Genomic DNA, 9,800 nt, shown 5'->3' on the forward strand with positions numbered 1-9,800 from the left:
CCAAATAGTTTTGAAGCAAATGACTGAAAACAGATGGGAGTGAAAATTAGGCTGAATCATAAGTTAGGCAACACATGGCCAAAGCTTTGAATCTATCTGGAAACAGCTTCATATAGGCAACTACCAGAATTGAACTTTTTAAAAGTCTCCTAGGCTTTTGGACGATTCAAGGAACTGTTTTGGACTATTCTCAAAAAAGGTTAATAAATCCAAAACAAAGAAGCAAAAACATGCTAAAAGTGACAGTAGGAACCAGCATTAGAAATAACTAGAGATTATACCTATCTATATTTGTCTTCAACATGCTTTTACCAGTAGAAAAATTCCTGGAAATTGGTAGGCTGTGAAAAATCTATAGTGTTGTATTTTCTTTATTTTTCCTCCTCATTTTCAGATAAAGTGTGACCCCTAAAACAACGAAGCAATAGTAATCAACCCCAAAACAATGATCTTTAAGGGTAAAGTTTAAATCTTCACAGACAATTTAAATAGGCTGTGAACAACAACAAACCTGTTAGACTTGTAACATTAAACCCCAGTATGAGCCTGGCCCACCATAGGAAATAGCTACGTTATCTCACAATGATAATCATGGAGACCATTTGAAATTCTCAAGGAAAAAAAAAAATCTATTTTCTAAGACTGCCACATACTGGTAATACAGTGACCTATTTGGGGTATCTCAAACATTCACTGCTTTTCAAAAATCTCTAACATAGGGAGTTCCCATTGTGGCTCAACGGAAATGAATCCGAATAGTATCCATGAAGATGCAGGTTCAATCCCTGGCATCACTCAATAGGTTAAGGATATGGAACTGCAATGAGCTGTGGTATAGGTCGAAGACGCAGCTCAGATTCGGAGTTGCTGTGGCTATGGCGTAGGCCAGCAGCCACAGCTCCAATTCAACCCCTAGTCTGGGAACCTCCATATGCTGCAAGTACAGCCCTAAAAAGACAAAAAAAAAGAGAAAAATCCAAAAAACTCTGACATAGCTATTAGCAGACTACTGATTGACCAAAACTTAAAAAAAAACTTTAAAGAAATGGTACTACGAGAGATATGTTAGTACCAGAAATACCAGAAAAAACATGCTAAATAAAACGAGCATAGTATTACTCAAGTTTGATAACAGTTAAATAAACATTACTGCCAAGAAACCTGGTGCCAACACAAGTCATTTACAGCAATCATATGTTATATTCAATAAATCATCCTGTTTTTATAATAAAGTCAGGCATATTCTTGTTTAAAAAAGAATGGTTAGTCTATTTTTTCTTCCCTTTTTTTTTTTTTATTAGGGCCACACCTGAGGCATACGGAGGTTCCCAGGCAAGGGGACAAATGGGGGCTGTAGCAACTAGCCCACACCACAGCCAGAGGATCCAAGCTGCGTCTTTGACATATACTGCAGCTCATGGCAACACGGAATCCTTTAACCCACTGAGGCCAGGGATCAAATCCTCATCCTCATGGATACTAGTTGGGTTCCTTACCACTGAGCCACAACAGGTAACTCCAGTTACTCTACTTTTAATTCTGAAAAAAATATAACATCTAATGCATGGTAGAAATGTAGAAAAATGTTAGGCCCCAAATAAAATTTGATCAACTTAGAACATAAATCTCCACTGTGTCAGAAAGAAGCACTACACCAGATAAGAAGGTACTGGTAGATAATCTACTCAAAGAAAACAAGTTGGGTTTTGTGAGAAGGTGAGGCTATGGCAGAACAAAACTGTTTCCATGGAGGCCCAAAGCCACAAGCTCACAAAGTAACTTTTTAAGCTAAATCTTGGCTCTTGTTAGACTTCCACAAATTGATATGTATTAAGGACAAATGCAGTAGTGAATTAGAGAAACTTTTTGCATAGTCAAGTTTCAATGTATAAGAACATTTAGGATTAAAATCACCAAAAGATGAAAAAACCTAACAAAGTGAAGTTGTAAGTTTGTAGTACGTTTTGTTATTCTTCATGACAATACTGCAGTAGCTCACCTTTGGTTAAATTGGGAATCTTTCTAAGGGGTCCACTTACAGAGTTTTAAAACTAGATAATAGGAGTTCCTGTCACAGCTCAGGGGAAACGAATCCAGCTAACATCCACGATCTATTGATCCCTGGCCTCCCTCAGTGGGTTAAGGATCTGGCATTGCTGTGCACTTCGGTGTAGGTGGCTCAGATTCCGAGTTGCTGTGGCTGTGGTGTAGGCCAGCAGCTACAGCTCCGATTTGACCCCTAGCCTGGGAACCTCCATATGCCACAAGTGCGGCCCTAAAAAGCAAAACAATAAAAATAATAAATAAATAAATAAAAATAAAAACTAGACAATAAATTCGTCTTTTCACAAAACCGTTCCTGAATTTTAGTATTCATCCCTCCTCTCTAAGGAAGCCATGCAGTAGGTACGCCCTTACTTTCAAAACTGTATTTCTGTATATACACAGTGAGTAAATTATTCATATATATATTTTTTTAAGTTTCTCAACAAAAGGACAAACAAGAGAAGGAAAGAAAACAAAACACTACGATTTAACATAAGGCAAAAAACACATTCTTTCAACAGTGTCCACTAGGGAAATTCTGAAGAGAATATGTCATGATAAAAATTTTCTTTTTTTTGTTTTTTTTAGGGCTGCATCCACGGCATATAGAGGTTCCCAGTCTAGGGGTTGAATCAGAACTGTATTGCCAGCCTACGCCACAGCCACAGCAATGCCAGATCTGAGCTATGTCTGCAACCTACACCGCAGCTCACAGCAATGCCAGATCCTTAATCCACTGAGTGAGGCCAGGGATTGAACCTGCGTCCTCATGGATACTAATCAAATTCATTTCTCCTCAGCCACAATGGGAACTCCTTGTCCTGATAAAATATTTTAAGACGTAAAATGATCCCAATGCAAAATATTTGTTGCTGCTAATTTTTGTTTCATTTTTAGCTAAAAGAGTTAATATTTCTTGTCATCTACGATCCCTAATTTTTGTTTATCTATTCCCACTGGGTGAGTAGAACCATTTCAATTTCATTTTCTTTACAATCTTACTTTTATTCCTGATTCTTCGATAGTAAGTTTCTTGAACTGAGCTTCTATTTATGAATGTTTGGACTGCAAAGGACCTTAAGGGGTCATCAAGTCCATCCTTCTGCTTTCCAGGAGAATTCATAACTGCAATCTCATATGGATGAGAATATATCAAAAGAAAATGTATTCTGTCCCTAACAGCATGCTAGTTTATTCCACACAATCATTTCCATTCACAATTTGCAATTTTCTAAAAATGAAAGTAAAAATCAAAACCCCAAAAGAGGAAGGTGCTTTAAAACTGCATTTATCAGCTAAAATTGCTCAAACATAAATTCAACTATTAGGCTAAAATTAACCCACAGGAAAGTTGTTGGCCGCCAACAGTAAGTCTTTAGTCCCAAGAGATGTTTTCTGATGCTTTATCTTATTTATAGCACCATTTTACTTACACTACAAACTTAGACCACCACGCCAATAAACTATAATTATAAATAGCAATTATATATATTATATATCATACATACAATATTTTACACATATGTATCATATATATGAATGTATATATGTATGTAAATGTGTGTACATTTCTTTTATAGGTGCTGTAGGTTTTTATTCCAAGCAGAAAATGAAAAGTTAGGTCTTGGGAGTTCCAGTCATAGCGCAGCGGAAACGAATCCAACTAGGAACCATGAGGTTGCGGGTTCGATCCCTGGTCTCGCTCAGTGGATTAAGGATCCGGCATTGCCTTGAGCTGTGGTGGAAGTCGCAGACGCAGCTCAGTTCTGGCATTGCTGTGGCTCTGGTGCGGGCTAGCAGCAACAGCTCCGATTAGACCCCTAGCCTGGGAACCTCCATATGCCATGGGTGTGGCCCTAAAGAGACAAAAGACAAAAAAAAAAAAAAAAAGGTCTAAACTGGAGATGTCAATACTATGGGGAAGCTACAATACAACTGTTATACAAGCTATTGCTTAATTCTGTAATATGTAACTTAAAATGTTCAGGGAATGATGTTTCTTCCTAAAAGAGTTTCCAAAATAGAATTTCATCTGATGACAAAAAACATGCAACTATGAGGAAACACTGTTAAATTGTTCTAGAATTATTTTTTTAGAAAGGAAGCAGGGGAGTTCCCACTGTGGCGCAGCAGTAACAGTGTCTCTGCAGTATCTCGGGCCACTGCAAGGGTATGGGTTCAATCCCAAGCCTGGCACAGTGGGTTAAGGATTCCGAGTTGCCACAACCGGTGGTTGGGTTGCAGCTGGGACTCAAATTCCATCCCTGGCCCCGGAACCTCCATATGCTATGGGGCGGCCAAACAGGAAAAAAAAAAAAAAAAATTAAAATAACAAGGAAGCAGGACTAGAAGTCTTAAAAACGGAGGGGGGGGGAATAATACTTAAAAAAACAGGGGCCAAGGAAGGTAGGGTCCAGAAATTATATTCTGATGAAATACTGTTTCCCAGGAAGATTATAAAGTGAAATATTAAATAGATGGCTTATGAACAACCTGCAAGTAATGCAGTGATCTATAAACACTAGCATAAGATAGCTAAATAGTAACACACATAACTTCATTTTTTTCTTTTTTTTTTTAAAGGCCACATGCAGGCATACAGAAGTTCCTGGGCCAGGGATTGAATTCCAGCCACAGCTGCGGACTTGCGCAGAGGCTCCAGCAGTGCCAGATCCTTTAACCCACTGTGCTGGGCCAGGGATGGAACCCACAGCTCCATGGTGACCAAAACCACTGCAGTCAGGTTCTTAACCCATTGCACCACAGCAGGAACTCCTTCATTTCTTTTTTGACAGGGACACTAGCCTAGGAGCTCAAGGATAATGTCAGAGGCAGAATATATTTAGACTTCACCAGAACACCTCCTAATACTTCACAGGAAATATAAGTTAGATAATAAAACAGTACATGGATTCATAACTGAATTTTACCCAAAAGATTCATTAAGGGAGTAATATCAACCTATTGATAACGTGCTGTTACACATTTTTCCACCCTTATATATTTTTACCAGTGACCTAAAACAAAAATATAGGTGTCATGTTTACCAAATTTGACTATCAACAATACAAAGATATGAGGAATGGTTAAGAAGCTAAATAACATTACCAAGCTAAAACAATAAAACTAACAAGATGCCATCCTGGGAACTATATCTAGTCACTTATGGAGCATGATAATGTGAGAAAAAAAATGTGCACATGTTTGTGTTGCTGGGTCATCTTGCTGAACAACAGAAAATTGACAGAACACTGTAGATCAGCTATAATGAAAAAAAATCATTATTAAAAAATAAAACTAACAAGATGACAATTACAGGGATAAATGCAAAACCATCAATTAAAATGAAAAAATTAATTATGTAAGTTAATGTGATCTTGGGTTTTAAGAACAGAGGTATTGAGTGCAGTGGAGGATAAAAAAGCCACACTCTCCCTTGTACTGTGTATTGATTTGATTATATCTGAGATGCTATTTTCAGATCTAGATAAGAAACCCTAATAACTCCAGCAACTAAGTTGATGAGGAGCCTGAACTTTATTCAAAAATGTCACTTAAGGAATGGCTGAAAGAACTTGGGATATTTATCCCAGTAAAAGACGACTTAACAGGACATAACTGCCATCAAATATTTGAAGGGCTACCATGATGACAAGGAATTAGGTTTATTTATTGTAGCTTTAGATGGCAGGAGTTAAGAGCTTCAGCAAAATGTAAAGAATGTTCTAAAAGTAGAGCTCTAGTATTGGAACAGGGTATCTGAGAAGTAGAGACCTCTTCCTTACAGCATTCAGAAGTCAAAAGACCAGACCACCCACCAGACATTCCAAAATGATGCATTTTCACATTTCATGAATGTACTTGATCCCAAAAGAAGACCGTTAGGAGAAGGCAACATTAAAAAATGATAAGCTAAAAACTGTTTTCTTTGACATGTTTCTAGAGATGGAAGACTTTTTTTCACTGAGTCTAAAATCACAGTACCACAGTCAGAGAAACCAGCAACAAAAGAAGTAATGCTTTTTATTTTTTAACAAATGTTGCATTTGTTTTTCCAAAGAAACAACATCTGCCCCTTAACTTCAGTACCTTTATCAAGGGATAAGGGACAATTATGTGCAGGTCTGCCAATTAGTTTCAAGGAGAGAGCGGTCTTTATTAGACATTTACATGGCAAAGCTATTTGCTCCACCTAAAACTTCCTTTCAAAAAGGCTCCTCCTCATCAGACGTGGATAGGAGGCTGCTCTAACACTGACTCCCTCCTACTGCAGCCGAGGAAAAGCTCAGTCTTGACATGTACAAAACAATAACTTGAGAGAACTTTAGAGCAGCTGTGTTCAGGCAGAGCTAGGGACTTAAAGCAGCAGCTTGTGAGCTGGTTGAAAAAACAATTTTCATTTTGGTTTGGAAATGGGGAGAGGAAAGAGAAAGAAGACATACAGTAACGGTAAATATTAGCATTTAAAAGCCATGGTAAACAAAAACAAAAGTTACAACACTACAACATCACAGGATGTAATCTTTAATCCACAAATTTCAAGATGAGAACTGCTATAATTCTCTACTTTTTTGGTAGATGTTAATAAGAAAAAAAATAATGTTGCATTTAATAGTACCCAAGTCAAAGCCATCACAAACTGTAGGATGGAAGAATAAAACAAGGAACTTGGCTCTCTCCTTGAATTGGGGGGGTGGGAGGTGTGTGCATGCGCAAGCTGCTGCCAGGCAAACTGTGAAAATGTCTGTATGTCCAACAGCAATGCTCTGAATGTGAAATTCTGGAAGCCAATTAAGTAATTAATCTTAAAAAGTCAGTAACTAATTGGTTTCAAAGTGCTGCAGAGGTAACTTCCTAGCCAGGAGAACAAATAGTTGCTGAAAACCCAAGGTGAATGATACAAAGCAACATACTCTGAGATTTCTCTTCATATAACAGCTTTTTGGGTATTTCAGATGTTATTTTGCTTCCAAAAGTAAAAGGAGAAGAAAAGAAATGTAAAAGACAAATCTATGTAACAGCAAAGGCATTATTAATTAATTGGCTGTATTAGTTCATTATTAAATAATATGTAACTATCAAACAAAGGGCAAAGACTTGCCCCTTTTCTGTATAGAATTAAGAACTGGTAAGACTACTTAGTATAGCTGCCAAACTTTCCTTTAGCTTCTTTTCTTACGGACATGTTAAATTTCGCAATCATCTCCACTTACCTTATATCCTCCATGTTTAAGTACAAATTGTGTTTGATTTCCCCAACCCTTGCCCTAAGATATTATGACATATCTTTAGCTTCTGAGTCTGGACACAAAGGAAGAAGCTGAAATTTTTTCACTTTCCTGAAATATGTGTGCATTTTATTTACACCATTAAAAAATATATAAGCTAAATAAAACTGCGACCATTTAGCAACTCTTCCAGAATATCAGTGGGTAAGAAACATATTTGACAAAACAAATTTCAATTTAGGATATTTTGTTGTGCTTAGAATACCTATAAAGACCGATGTCTCTACAAGAATAACTTGCATTACTGCAAAGTTTTTAAACACAGGGCTCAAGCGAGCTTTCAGAGAAAGCTCTGCATACCCCCACAAACCTACACTTACTATGACACAACCCTCAGAGATATTAAAACACCCTCTGTTAAGGAGAAAACAAACTTTTAAAGTTAGTAAAGCAGCAACGCGGGAATCTGGGTAGGAGGTGCCCTGGGTAGTAAACACCCCAGTCGGAGAACATAACAAGCAATTGAGAGCAACATATAACTCCCTATGGGGCTCCAACTTGGCTGCTTAAGTCTCAAGCCCCCATCCCTGAGTTGAAGAGATGAAGTGCGGGAAGAGGAAGAGGGGGAGAAAGGAAATCAGAGTAGAAGTGATGAAAGTGCTCTATTTTTCTCCTTCTCTACCCCTATCCCACCTCTCTTGCAGGCTGGTCACGAGACTGGGTGCAATATCCACCAAAAGTCCTACATCTATTTCCCAGGCTTCTTCTGATACCTAGGCTAAACGCTTGTATATATCAGCCGTCTCCTAACCAAACACCTCCCTTACTTCTCTGGATTCCCCCATACCCTCTCTAAAGTGATGCCTTTTGGCCATTAACACACCACTATTAAGTCTTCCCAAACTCACTCACTTAATTTTCTCCATATCCACTTTTTTCCTGCTATCATGTCCCTAATACTCTTTTTTATAATTCAGTCGAAATGCCGTGCTCTCACTTCCAATGATTTACCTCTATCTTTCCAGCCAAACCAAGTACCATGTTTTCACCTACTCATCCCTACCTCCTGCCTATTACCCTTGCCGCTTCCAATGCCAAGCCTCTAACCCCACTCTTGGAAGAAACCCTGGGTCTTCAACCAATTTAGTACCCCACCCCTTCCTCCCATTCCACCCCATTCCAGCCTCCACTAGACTTCCATTCCCTCAGGATTCAACTCCCCTCTCATTGCCACGCCCTGCGCCCCCCGGGGCTACTTACCCCAAGTTCTCCCCACACTTCAGGCCTCTGGCCCCGCCTTCCCCCCCCAAAGGAAGGAGGCGGGAGGAAAGAGAGAAGGGGGCGGCACTCCGCAAGGTAAAGACGATCTCCTATTAGTGCTCATCGCCGCCAATCGTAGCCTCCTTCTCTTTTATTGGTCGGCCTTAGCCCACGCCCCACCCTCTTCCTCAGACAGGGCCCGGCCACCGCCTCAGCGCCCCCGTCCAACACACACTGGGAGGGGAGATCCCGGCCTGGGACACTGGGACAGGCCAGAGTTGAGGGGGAGAGTCCCGTCAGCTCATGGACTAGTTAATGTTAACAGGACTTACCCGTTGGTAGCTCCGTCGCCTCCTGCCCGCCTGCGCTTCGTCTCACAATCTACCTCCAGCTCCTTCTTCCCCCCCCTCAGCGGAGCAGATACTTTCCTCTCGTCCGGCCAGGCGCGCGCACTTCTCGCGAGATGTTGAGAGGGGGTTGGAGGAAGGGCGAGATTTGTTGGGCCTGAATTGGAAAGCGGCCGAGGGACTGGCCTCCGAAAAAAGAAGGGGCTGGACTTTGAGTGGGCAGGGCTAGGTAGGGAGGCTGAACAAGTTCTCTAGGCGGTGGTTACACGTGTTCGGCTGCCTAGTGTAAGGGAGAAAAGAAAAAGAAGGAAAGGGAATCCTTACAGGTGCCTGTAGTACTGGAGATTCAAAGGTTCTCATTCTACAGAATGAGATCATCTTAAAGGAGCGCACTTTAAAAACGAGAGGAGATTATACCTCAATAAAGCTGTTAAAAAAGGGGAAAAACTGAGACAGCTATACAAGATTCCAAACAGTTGAGTAGTTGCATTTTCTTCTTTGCACTTAGAGTAGCATAACTGTGGCCATAATCTGCTCTGTGTGTGACTGTTTATGGCAGTGGAGAACTTCTACCAAAAGTTCAACCACAGGAATTGGAGACTTTTTACAAAATGCAGGCCTTCAGAATTATCACTTCCTTGAAGAATTGAACTATGAGAAGGAGACAGCCTTCGGAAGATTTTGGGTGAAACATCAAATGCAAAGACCATTTAAAAATTTCTCATATGGTTACTAAGGTGGTAAATTTTGTTATGTGGTATTTACAACTAAAAAAAAAACCTTGATTTTTTAGTTTTATTTTTTTAAGGCTGCACCTGCAGCCTGTGGAGATTCCCAGGCTTGGGGTCTAATCAGAGCTACAGCTGCCAGCCACCACCACAGCCATAGCAACTCAGGATCCGAGCTGCGTCTGCGACCT

At 39.9% G+C, this 9,800-nt stretch overlaps 1 protein-coding gene across 5 annotated transcripts in view; it reads right to left on the bottom strand.

Moving 5' to 3' along the window:
• Window positions 1–9,093, bottom strand: part of ATF7 (activating transcription factor 7) — a 112,342-nt gene extending 103,249 nt beyond the window's left edge. The window contains exon 1 of one of the 5 annotated variants that reach the window (XM_013987080.2): window positions 8,867–9,093. The gene's annotated coding sequence lies outside the window, so the exon portion shown is untranslated. Of the gene's footprint in view, window positions 1–8,534; window positions 8,847–8,866 lie in introns of those variants that run through there. The other 4 variants (XM_005652573.3, XM_013987090.2, XM_013987086.2 and 1 more) reach the window with 4 other exon arrangements.

The sequence above is a fragment of the Sus scrofa genome, chromosome 5 (genome assembly GCF_000003025.6).
Source record: "Sus scrofa isolate TJ Tabasco breed Duroc chromosome 5, Sscrofa11.1, whole genome shotgun sequence".
Lineage (NCBI taxonomy): Eukaryota > Metazoa > Chordata > Mammalia > Artiodactyla > Suidae > Sus > Sus scrofa.